An 11,730-nucleotide genomic window follows, 5' to 3' on the forward strand; every position below is an offset into this window, starting at 1 on the left:
ACATTTAGTCTTTATTCCTCTAATCATTAGAGTCTAATATTTATAAGGATGTAATGGAAGACTGTTAACTAACTTGCAGAATTCAATACATATTATGTCTGTATGCTGGAGCAAAATAAGTTGTGATAGGAGTCAATTTTTTTGCATTGCCATTTATGGGCTCTGGATACATAGTTCTGGCTCTCGGAGGAGAAATCTAGGGTGAAAATATAGATTGGTAGTACAGATAGTTGAAGTCAAGAATGTGAGCAGTATCATTCAATGGGAGTATCAAGAGTGAAGGAGGCTGGGCTTGGTGGCATGCACCTGTAGCTCCAGCTACTCAGTAGGCTGAGGTGGGAGGATCACTTGAGACAAGGAGTTCAAGACGGCAATGCTCTATGATTATCCTACTGCACTCCAGCCTGGGTGACATAGCAAGACCTCATTTCTTTAAAAAAATTAAACTGAAGAAGGAAAAGGCAAATCCTACAGTATTTATTCAGCACCACAGTAGTGGGCAAATAAAGAGAAGCATCCCCTCCCCACCAAGAGTAGAGACCAGAGAAACAGGAGAATGGATAAAGAGGGGAAAATTACCTTAAAATCTAGGGAAAAGATACCTTAAGTGAGAATTTCAAGGTGGAAGGAGTACTTTCAATCTCTGAAAAGATGTCAAGCAAGATGAAGATTGAAAGTAATTCATTGGATTTAGTCACAAAGAGATAATTGATGATCTTTGCAGAGGGTTTCAGAGTTCTGGGGGTGGAAGCCAAGCTAGAGTGGGAAGTGATGAAGAAAAATGAGTGTAGACCATTCTTTCAAAAAAATTGTCTGTGAAGGAATGAAGATAGAAGAGGATATAGAGTCAAGTTTGGTGGTGAGTGTGTATGTGTGAGTATGTGTGTGTGTGTGTGTGTATGACAATGTGTGTGTGTGTGTGTGTGTGTGTGTGTGTGTTTTAACTGGTAGAGTTAAGCATTTCTGGAAAGAGCCAGAAGAGAGAAAGATTGAAATAAAGGTAATTAGAGATAACCTATCGAGGGCAAGGGAATCTACAACAGAAGAGCCTCTTTAGTCAGGATGGAGACCCCTCTTTTACTCTGATGTGGGTGGGAGAAGGAAGCAAGGGCAGCTTTGCTTGCCGGCAAGTGGGAAGCGCACAGTGCAGAAGTTTAACTTTGGCATCTATTTCCTCTGTGAGGAAGGAAGCAGATATCTGCAGGGAGTGTGAGGATGGAGGATTAGGAAGCTTTAGATGAGGCTGAAGAAATGGTGGGCTCAAATGTCTGGAGTGAGCCAAGCATGGTGGTATGTGCCTATAGTCCTAGCTGCTCAAGAGGCTGAGACAGGAGGATCACTTGAGCCCAGGAGTTGGAGGCTATAGTAAGCTATGATTATGCCACTGTACTTAAGCCTAGGTTAAAGAGTGAGACCCTGTCTCTAAAAGGAAACAAAAAGAGTCTGGAGCTTAAATTAGATGACAGTGAGGGAGCATGTGAGATCTTGAAAAGGGATGTTCTGTGCTGGCATATTTGAATTTGATATTGTTCTAGATGGTGATAAGATCCAGGAGATATCCTCAAGAATGGGTGGTTCAAGTGAGAGAAAGGGGTCTGCCTCTTTCTCCACAGTATTCCTAGTCCCTGACCCAATACCCGGTACATAGTAAGTCCTTAATATATATTTGTTCAAAAACTGAATAAAAATTCAGTATTTTCTGCTTTCCAGTGTGTTATTCCAGTTTCACTCTTTTACATATTCATAATTACAGTAAATGCTCTAAAATAATTTCCTAGTAGTCCGGATCTACTCTGGGGGTTGCGGGTTAATAAGTTTTCCTCAGGAAATGAAATTTAAGGGGTGACAGGAAGAATCAGCTGGAGACAGTGAGGAGATGAGGAGGGAGCCTTACCAGGGACAAAAATGTCTGAGTATCTTGAGGTGAGAAAAAGCTGCAAGTGTTCCAGCTGGGTGGTGATGGAGGAGCAGAGGGATGGGGCTGAAAGGGAGGGGCACTATATTACGTGAGGTCCAGTATGTGCTCATTCATGATGAACGTTGTGACCCATGAGACTTGAAATGGAAAGAGTTGACTTATAATTGTTGGTAGCTTATAAGCATCACTAGGAATTAATATTATGGAGATGTGATTCTACGCAGTGAGATTTGAAAGCTGAAATATTATATTTGTCTAAAATATCTCCTCCATCATACTGCTACTTCCCTTCTACATAACCTTATTCCTTTGGATTAAATAAAGCAAATGTGGCAGACTTCCAGAAGCCATGATTAAAATGTATTTAGTTTACCTGGAGAAAAAGCCTCCCTTTCCTCTCTGCTATTCTGATTTTTTTTTCCATTAGCTTCACAGTTTGTGTCTTAGTTAGTTCTGGCTGCTATAACAAAGTACCTTAGACTGGGTAATTTATAAGTAATAGAAATCTATTTCTCACAGCTGTGGAGGCTGATAAGTCCAAGGTCCAAGGAGTCAGCAGGTTCAGTGTCTGGTGAGGGCTTGCTCTCTGCCTCATAGATGTGCCTCTTGCTGCATCCTCCTGGGATGTAAGAGGGGGAGGGGTCTCTCTACAGCCTCTTTAATAAGGGCACTAATATCATTCATGAGGGATCCACCCTCACCACCTCATCACCTCCCAAAGGCCCCATCTCTTAATGTCATTATCTTGGGAGTTAGGTTTCAACACATGAATTTTGAGAGGATATGTACATTCAGACCATAGCAATTGGGTTAATTAGGTATTTGCATAGGGGAGAGAGAAGCTTCAGTAAGTGGAATGCGAAGAAAGCAAAGAACAGAGCAGTAACCTTTGGGGGGATGATAGGAATGGGAGGCTCAGAGAGGTTAAGCATTGTGAAGGATATTTTAAACCTTGGGTTGTCTTAGCATACCTAAGGTCCCAGGGGATACTTGTTTCACAATTTTGTCCAGTATGTAAACCCCTGATTTTTGCCAAGATAAAGAATTAGCTGTGTACCCCAAGATCAATCTTGGAGGAACAAGTTTTGAATTGGTATGTGTATTTCCATGTGTGTACTGTGTATATGTGTGGATGTGTGTAGATGTGTGTGTATTTGGATGTATGTCTGTTGCCTGGGGCAGGAGACTTCTGTGGAAATTAAAAGCAGAGGCTTAGAGACATAGTGTCCACAAGGATAACAATCAGGACGGAACAGAAGCTAGACTGTAGAAATATAAAACTGGTGGGAATTGGATGACTATGAGCATTTATTCTCCCACTGTACCACACCCTTCATCCCCTAGGGCTGGTGAATTACAATCCAGAAGTTCCTTCTCTTTAGGCTGCTTCTCCTTGATGGGTGGAGGATAGTGTGAGTCTAAAGATAGGACCCTGACTTAAAGAGTTGCTCAGTGGCATGATACCCAGCCTAAGCAATTAGTTATGATAGTCTGGTGCTTGGATCTCTCCACCCTAGTGTTTGTCCCTTCCCCTCTCCTTGAGTTCACTGGATGTTGACACAGACTGTTTTTTTCCATTATGAATGCTCAAACAGAATAGCTGATACTATCAGAGAAATATATACTCACAGGCCAAAGTAATGAGACATCTCAGGAGTGCAGTTAGTTCAAAATAAAGCAACAGTTTGGATTATAGATGCCACCAGAAGCAAATATGTTAGATCAGATGGTTAACAAAATTAACAAATATAAAATAAGCATAATAATCAACGTTTATTGATCTAGTTTTGTTTTACTAATAACAGGATTTACTTTGAAAATCATACATGAAAATAGTGCTATCATGTATGAAAATAGTGTGGGATTTGTTCAGAAATAAATATACAAAACTTTGGATAAATAGAAAACTCAGAAGACAGACCCATGGATATATGGGATTTTTTTTTCTTTTGAGTTGGAGTTTCACTCTGTTACTCAGCTGGAGTTCAGTGCTGTGATCTCGGCTCACTGCAACCTTTGTTTCCCAGGTTCAAGTGATTCTCCTGCCTGAGTTCCCAAGTAGCTGGGACTACAGGTGTATGCCACCACATCTAGCTAATTTTTGTATTTTTAGTAGAGATGGGGTTTCACCATGTTGGTCAGGCTGGTCTCAATCCCCTGACCTCAGGTGATATATTGGCCTTGGCCTCCCAAAGTGCTGGGATTACAGACATGAGCCACCATGCCTGGCCATATATGGAATTTTGATATATGATAGAAGTGGTATGGCAGATCAATGGGAAAAGGAGGGACTATTCAATAAATGGACTTGTAAAAAATGGTTATCTAGGCCAGGTGCAGTGGCTCACACCTGTAATCCCAGCACTTTGGGAGGCTGAGGTGGTTGGATCACTTAAGCCCAGGAGTTCCAGACCAGCCTGGGCAACATAGTGAAACCCCCTCTCTACGAAAAAATTAGCTAGGCATGGTGGCATGTGCCTGTGGTTCCAGCTACTCGGGAGGCTGAGGTGGTAGGATTGCGTGAGCCTGAGAGGTCAAGGCTGTGGTGAGCTGTGATTGCACCACTGCTCTCCAGCCTGAGCAACAGAGCAAAAAGCTATATGGAAAAAATGACACTGATCCCTACCTTATACCATATATAAAAATAAACACATAAATTAAGTTCTTAAATGTTAAAAGTAAAATTTTATAAATTTTATTAGAAAATATATGTCTTTCTGACTTTGGGCTAGGGAAGAATATATTAAGTACACAAAAAAAGCCTCCAACCATTAGAGAAAATATTAATGAATCTGATTATATTAAAATTAAGAACTTCTGAAAATCAAATGTGAGATCCACCATAAATGTGAGACTCAAGGAAGGGAAGGTAGAGAAATGGATTGAGGGGAAGCTCATAGTTGGTAGTATGATTATTAATATTCTAATTCTTATATTGGGTGGTTGGCTTACAAGTATTCATATTTTTATTCATAATAAACAAATATATAAATAAGTACATAAGTATATATAAATAAAAACAAAAGGGTGCTATGATTGGATCAATGAAAAACAGTGTGTCACAGATCAAAGATAATCTGTGCACTCGAGCAGAAAAACATCAACTATCCCAACCATATTTTGTTTTTACTATTAGCTATCATTAATCTACACAAGAATCCTGTTTTTGGTTACTACTATAATCCCCTTTTTACAGATGAATCAAAGCTTAGTGAGTTAGCATAACTTGACTCAAGTCCATGAAGCTAGCATATGATAGAATCAAGAATTTGAGCCTCATCTGTTTGACTCTAGAGCCTGGCTCTCAACAATTAGGTTTAGGCCCCCAGTCACTTAAGACCATATTACTCATGAAGGTACCACTAAGAGTAGTTATTGCCCAGGATAACAATCTCTAGATATACGAAGGTAAAAGTTGACCTAACATTTAAATGTTTTGCCACACAAAGTGTGCCATAGCAACTTGAGGAATTTACATGTGTGTCATAATGGAAAAGCTGTGTTAAAATGAAGTCACATATATATCATTGAGCAATAAGAATCTGAATTCAAGAGAGATCAAGTAAGAAATGTCATGCACTGTTGGATCAAGAGTGATTCACTCCTGGAGTCTGCACAATGTTCCTCTTCCACATGCCCACACAGGAATATAAAAAGAGAACGTTCACAAACTTTTTTAGCAGTTGTAAACTTGCTACGCACCTAATGAATTCTGCTTTGTGACCTTACTCAAGCACCTTTGTTTCTTACTTCTTTAAAGAACATCAAGTGTAAGTCCCATGCCCCCTCTACTGGTCAGCCACATTTTGTCATAAATGTCTTTCTAAATAGGCATCCAACCATCCATCCTTGTGAACAAAGATGCTTATTTCTAGTGCCCTGAGTCTTTGGAGAGGAGAGTTGGCAGTGGGAAAGCGAGAAGAGTGTGTGTGTGTGTGTGTGTGTGTGTGTGTGTGTGTGTGTGTGTATGGTGTGTATGTGTGTGTGTGAAGAAGATAAAATGTCACCATGAATCTGGCTTTTGGATAGATGCCATATAACTGAACTTATACCATAATTTTGGAGAAATAAGATTGGAGGTGTAGAGATCAGTTTTAGAGGCGGCATCTGTAGCTTTTGCTTTATACCCAAAACTAAAAATTAAACATAATCTGTTAATTTTCTTCAATTCATCATCCAATTAAATGTATTAGGTACTCACAGACATCTATCTTATTGCATATATCTCTATCCACCTCCCCTAAAAATGGTGCTCTCCTCTCCTTCCTGTGTTTACATGTCAAATCTATTCATCAGAGTAAAATGAGGACTTTCGAGGGCAGAAATCACATTTAATTTTCTGTCAGGTTCGGCCCCTAACTCCCAAATAGTGCATAGCACATGGTAAATAACAATTATGCTACTTAGCTACCCCTCTCAAATTGCCACGTAAGAACAGAAAACATCCCTACTCAGTAGCCCAAGGAAATCCAAATCAAAAGGATAAAAGAAGATGCTGACCACGAACCAGAAGACTAAATACAGTAATTTTACTGTTGTGCCCATAATCACTATTTGACCAGAAACATTTCAGGACATGTTGATTCTAAGATGTTGGAGTTCAATGATCAGGTTCAGAAAACATCTATTAAAATGACTTCCCTTTTCCTCCACCTCTGAACCTCCAAATCCCTAAACACTGAAGAGGGCTAAACAATATGGCTCTTTTATTATTTTCAACTCACACACCACTTGACCACAAAACCCTGACAGTAATATAGAAGCAACTTTGAGCATCAGGAAGTGAGACATGAGGCAGCCAGCTTCTATGGGCAAGGAGCCAGGAGTCTTGAGTTCTGCTCTTGGATCCACCATGCTGTAGCTAGCTAACCAGGGGAGAGTCACTTCATTTTAGTGTGCGTCTCAGTTTCTGATATGATTAGGCTTTGTGTCCCCACCCAAATCTCATATTGAATTATAATCCCCATCATCCCCATGTGTCAAGGGAGAGACCAAGTGTAGATAATTGGATGATGGGGAAGGCTCCCCGAAGCTGTTTTTGTGATAGTGAGTGAGTTCTCACGAGATCTGATGGTATTTTTATTTTTTATTTTTAAGATGGAGTCTCACTCTGTCACCCAGGCTGGTATGCAGTGGTGTAATCTAGGCTCACTGCTACCACCACCTCCCAGGTTCAAGTGATTCTCCTGCCTCAGCCTCCTGAGTAGATGGGACTACATTTCACCATGTTGGCCAGGCTAGTCTCGAACTCCTGACCCTAGGTCATCTGCCCACCTTGGCCTCCCATAGTGTGGGGGATTAGAGGCGTGAGCCACTGTGCCCTGCTGAGAGCTGATAGTTTCATAAGGGGCTCTTCCTTCTTCACTTGGTATAAATTAGTCTCCAGCAGTTCTTTATAGCAGTATAAAATGGACAAATACAGTTTCCTTATTTGTAAGGTAGTAATAATCATATCTGCTTTATATACTAACTTCACTGGGTAGGTAGGTAACATATTGTAAACTCTGTGTGCTGTCTAGAATGGTGAGGGGTGGGGCTGTGGTGTCAGAACCATTTTCCCTTCTCCATTATGCATTCATATTCTGAAGACTTCAGACTGTCCTCAGACTGGGACAAGTGAAAACTGTTGGGGCTTAGAAGGCCCTGCGTATCATAAACCACCCACAACCACCCCTGCCCCACCCCTGGACACACACACATATTATTAAAGAGCACATGACCCCTCTCTCAGTTTGGCATTCAGCACTGACACAGCATGGCCTAAATGTCTGCTCTTACCACTAACACTGGTTAGGCCCCAGGAAAACCTTCTCTACATCTCTTGCCTTATGTCCTCAAAACAGCAGGTGGCTGCATCTGAATGCCATAAAGGCTTGCAGGCTGGACCAGGCATGGTGGTCACGCCTGTAATCCCAGCACTTTGGGAGGCCAAGGCAGTCAGATCACCTGAGGTCAGGAGTTCGAGACCAGCCTGGCAAACATGGTGAAACCCCGTCTCCACTAAAAATACAAAAATTAGCTTGGACTGGCCCCGTGTGTCTCTAATCCCAGCTACTCTGGAAGCCAAGGCAGGCGAATTGCTTGAATTCAGGAGACACAGGCTGCAGTGAGCCAAGATTGCGCCACTGCATTCCATCTTGGGCGACAGAGCGAGACTCTGTCTCAAATAATAATAATAAAAATAAAAATAAAGGCTTGCAGTCTGTGGTATCCCAATTTAAAAATTACAAAGTTTAATTTATATTTTGTCTTTTGATTTTAATAGATGCTTTTCAATATTTTAGAAGAGATAACTTTTTGGCAATACATGAAAAACAATTTCACATTTAAATTTTTATAGATTATATTTTTGAGAAAAATGTAAAATTTTATATACCTTGAATATACTTACAATTTTAATCTTTTTTTATCACTACAGTTGATAAAATACAAATTATATGAAAATCTTGATTATTACAGCTTAACTGGGCCTGGTGTGGCTCATGCCTATAATCCCAGCACTTTGGGAGACCGAGGTGGGAGGATTACTTGAGGCCGGGAGTTCAAGACCAGCCTGGGGAATATAGCGAGATCCTGTCTCTACAAAAAAATTTAAAAATTAGCTGGGTGTGGTGGTATGAGCCTGTGGTCCTAGTTGCTTGGGAGGCTGAGGCAAGAGGATTGCTTAAGCCCAGGAGTAGTGAGTTGTGGTTGCACCACTGCACTGTAGCCTGTGTGACAAAGTAAGAACCTATCTCTTAAAAAAACAAAAAACAAAAACAAAACAAAACAAAACAAAAACTAGTGATTTTGGTAAAATAAAAACAAGAAAAATAGGAACTTCATAAGTAGATAGAATGCAGGTTTTTTTTAAATGACAAACCGCTTTTACGAATATGAATTCTACTCAGAGCAATAGAAATCTATTATATAAGTGATTTCTCAATCTAAGTTTCTTAAATGGGGATATAAGAGGTATGTCATGATTTGGGAGGGGAAGGGATTTCTCAAAGCCCTTGTTAAACATACTGCATGTTCTGAAATATCAATTTCCTTTTTAAACTTCTGTTTCATTAAGAAAAACAGAGTAAGTTCTGAGACTTGAACGAATATTTAAGATAAACACAGGACTTTGGAAAAATTTTGCATTTCCCAATAATTTTGCTTTGGGTCACTTTCCCAGGGCTTTGAGTGCACACCGGGGTGTGTGTGTGTGTGTGTGTGTGTGTGTGTGTGTGTATGTGTGTATGTGTGTGTGTGTGTGTGTGTGTTGTGTAGCTTTCATTCTTCTCTCTCAGTACTTCAGTGGAAAAGTTGAAGAAGCACTAGAAGAAATAATAAACAATTTACTAGGATAAGAAGAGTTCAGATTAGTATGCCTAGGAAAGGCGTGAAAGAAGAGGGTTCCTAATGGCCAGGCACAGCGGCACATACCTGTAATCTCAGCGCCTTAGGAGGTTGAGGTGGGCTAGATCCAAGAGTTTGAGACCAGCCTGGGCAACATGACAAAACCCCATCTCTACAAAAAATACAAAATTTAGCAGGATATGTTGATGCATGCCTGTAGTTTCAGCTACTCAGGAGACTGAGAATGGAGGATCTCTTGAGCCTGGGAGGCTGAGGCTGCAGTGACGTGTGATCATACCATTGCACTCCAGCCTGAGTGACACAGCAAGACCCTGACTCAAAAAAAAAAAAAAAAGGGTTAAAGGGTTATCTTCATTTGAAAAGGCATTACACCATGTTGCCAGCTTAATTGATTGTTTTCGTGTATGCTGCTAATGAGACCAAATCAATCATTCCGTCCCTGCATGGACTGGTTAATTGAACTCTTCCTTTGCTAAGACGTCCCTACCTTGGTCAACCTTGCTGGGGTGTAACTGCTCTTGATCATTAGCAAGAGAGCAGGAGAGAATGTGGAAGGCACAGCAAAATCTAATAGTGCTTTGGAAAAACAACTAAACAGATGTTTCCACTAACAGTGGATAAGAAACACTTCCTTCCTACAGATCTGTGTTCAGCTCTCTGCATACAGATCTGAGTTCTCAGTTCCAGTAAGGTATATTGTGAAAAAGGAGTGAGTTTCATTTCCTTTACGGTCCCTCTCTGCTCTATTTTCTTCTTCTGCAAGATGGGAGAGGTAATATTAGGGAGTCAGAGTGCTGAGGCAGGAAAAAAGTTACAAATATGAGGGGCTAGTATCCTGATGCTGGGCCTGGTTAGGACACCAAGTAGGTATGGACCTTAGATTAAGTCTGCTGAACTTTTCTAGGCCTTCTTTTCCTCATTTGTAAAATCAGAGTTTTGGTTTAGATGATCTCTTAGGTTCCTATTTTGGATTATTTTTGAACATTTTCCTGCAAAGTTTTCCTTTACTTTTGTAACCCCCTAATATGCAAACTTAATGACATTCAAAAATGGTGTTACCAAGATGGCTTTCAGGAAACTTCTTAGGGTCAACTAGTTCCAAGCTTCTCAAAATAGAAGGATTATACCTTCTAAATAGAAAGATTATATCAGAGTCCTGATTTTGAATTGGAAATATTGGCATAATGAAGGATGTGTACTAAAAAGATAATTTCCTAGTTCTCCCCCCTGAACAGGCCTAGAAATAGATATCAAACCAGAGGCAACAAGCACTCCTAGCTCCCAGACGGAGGTCTCTATTTACTAGTTTTCTCTAAAAATAATCAAGACATAGTGGATGCTGTGGTTTGCCATCCAGATTCTCCTTTCAGACTGAGGCCTGGGATGCTGGGAACAGTGGTGGCTGTTGGCTGTCCCTGAATCACTCACTCTCTGGGCATGGCCTTAAACCAAAGTTTCTTAGTCTCAGCACTATTGACATTTTGGACAGGATACTTTGTTGTTGGGGACTGTCCTGTGCATTAGAAAATGTTTAGTAGAATCCCTGGCTTCTACCCACTAGACACTAGTGGCACCCTACCTATGGTTGTGACAACCAAAAATGTCTCCAGGCATTGCCAAATGTCCCCTAAGGGACAAATTGCCTTGCTTGAGAACCACTTCCCTAACATGAAGAGAGGCACCTCACCCAAGGTTATATACCATTCTCCTCAGAAGCAGCCCACATCCAGTGATGGCTTAATGTGGATTATAAAGGTCAGGCTCTCTTGCCTCAAGCCAGGACATCTTAGAGGGTTAGACCATCTCCAGTGTTCTCTGTGGAATTGGCTGTAACTGCACTGTGGTTCCACTGCTTTCTCTGCCCAGTCCTACTTTTGCCCTTCTCCCATAGGTGTTAATTTAAGGGTAGTCCCTTAATTGCATGTAAATATTCAACTCAGACTCAATTTTCTGGAAGAACCCAACTTGAGACAGTCTTTAGAGAAATGTCTGATTCCAGGTTTGAATCAGAAGATATGGCAGAAAAACCTGGAACATCTTGTGATACCAGAAAACAAGGAGGCAAGCTATGAAAGATTACTAGGATCCTGTCAAAAGGACATACACTCTCCTTGGCCACAGGTTGTCAAAGAAGAACACCAATAATGATTGATGCTTAAATTCATGACATAAATATTTTTAAAAAGTCATTGGTCACTTTGAAGAATGCAAAACTACCTCTTAATTTTAAAAACTGGTCAATAAAAGAAACATTTTTCCTATCTTTTTTATATTGCCTATATCAGATAACCAAATAATCGATGAAGGGGAAGACTCAAGTTAATAAAGAAGAAAGGATAGAAATAGAATATCACCATTTTGCAGTCTTCAAAGAGGCAATGACCGTAAGCAATGATTATCAGTGGCTGAGAACAGCAGAAAAAGAAACAACTGGATATCATGGACCTCCTGCCAGACACCACCAC

Source organism: Sapajus apella, unplaced genomic scaffold, assembly GCF_009761245.1.
Source record: "Sapajus apella isolate SASKATOON/1434 unplaced genomic scaffold, GSC_monkey_1.0 scaffold16, whole genome shotgun sequence".
Lineage (NCBI taxonomy): Eukaryota > Metazoa > Chordata > Mammalia > Primates > Cebidae > Sapajus > Sapajus apella.